The following is a 1,584-nucleotide window of genomic DNA, read 5'->3' as shown; positions in this document are numbered from 1 at the left end:
CAACATAAATGCGTTGTAACTACATCGTATTTCAGCAGTATTTCAAGAACCTACAAAGTACGTCGTAGGTTTATTCACGTCGTATTTCAGCAACATACGTCGATTGCTAAAACTATGCGTATTTTATTCCAATTCAACGGTTTCCCCTGTAACATTAGGATGTTCTTCATTATTTCTTGACACACCAAGCTAAAGCTATAGGATGCTGCACCCTAACCGGTGTTGTCTACCTACCTCCTTGCGAGGCATTGTAGGACTGTGAGTAATGCATAATTATGCTAAATACTGCGAAACGTTCTTAAGACCGTCCTTTTCTTTCTTGTTCCTTATTTGGCTGCATGATATCTAAAGTTTATTGGATGGAGTTACATATAAAGGAAGAAACCATGTAAAATCAGCCACCTAAACTTGATAGACAAGAAAGCTATGATAAAAAATCAGGACACTAGTACTGAGATCACCCAATCTCTGTTTTGAAGACAAGTTTCCGAGGTCTGTGTTATTGCTGAATTTGCAGCTGAGTTCGCAGCAGGTTTTTGTTGTGAACAGGACTCTTTGTAATTATAAGCCTTCAGCAGCTTAACGGAAGGACTGGATTCTTTTCAGCAAAGTTTTCTGCGCGAGTTGAGAAGTCGTGTTGGCAGCGTTCCGGCCTTTATATAGAAGGTGTCTTCACAGTACTCGAGCCTGAGATTGAGAAGACCTTGGCGAACCGTTTGCAGGGCGAACCGTTTGCAGACGACACTTTTGCAGCTTGTGAGGGAAACTCGCGCCTTTTTTCGGGAGCGCAGATGTGATTCGGCAGACCCGCGCGGAATCTGCAGTTTGGAATCGTGCCAGCCGGCCGGTTAGCGGGCCGTGTGTGTGGAGTTGGTGGGGCCGGTCGCGTTCGGAGACCGAGGGAGCGGCTTGAGTGGGCCCGTGTGGGATGAAGAGGATAACGGGGTCTGTGTGCGGGTGTACCGGGGCCTGGCTGGCTGTGCTGGCGGCGGCTTGGGCGGTGTGTCCCGCGCAGGAAGGTGAGCCGGTACCGTGTGTGTATAAGTGTGTGTGTTTTAAGCGGTGTACGCAAATCTTAATGTTTATGTGCTGAAATTCAAGTGGGGTGGGGGTCTGTGTTTCTCGTGACACTGTTTTGAATGAAATGTCGCTAGACGTCGTTGTTGCGAGTGCACTTTTTACCATTTATGCCTTGGACGTTTGTATACTTTCCATTATGGTTGCTAATTTCAAAATCATAGTTCTATTAATGTTGCATAACAAAGCTGCTGACAAAACAAACTTAATTTGTCTTGAACAATAACTTGATTTTATTATTTGCCAAAAATGTTGATAAAGACATGTCTATAATCACAGTAATCAAGGATTTTAATAAACTGCATAAATTATGTCAATGAGCATTAGCAGTGTGGATTAGTCTAGATGTTCAGATTTCCATTAGCCGGCAGTCCAGAGGGTCACACGCCCGACCAATCAAAATGCTGCAGGCAAAGCTTATTAAAAGCCTCCTTTTCAGGCGTTCCCGGATCGGTGTTTTTCTGTGTGTGTGTGTGTGTGTGTGTGGGTTGGGGGGGGGGTAGTTTC

This window comes from Branchiostoma belcheri, unplaced genomic scaffold (genome assembly GCF_001625305.1).
Source record: "Branchiostoma belcheri isolate BF01 breed outbred unplaced genomic scaffold, Haploidv18h27 scaffold345, whole genome shotgun sequence".
NCBI lineage: Eukaryota > Metazoa > Chordata > Leptocardii > Amphioxiformes > Branchiostomatidae > Branchiostoma > Branchiostoma belcheri.
This window is presented reverse-complemented; position numbering follows the sequence as displayed.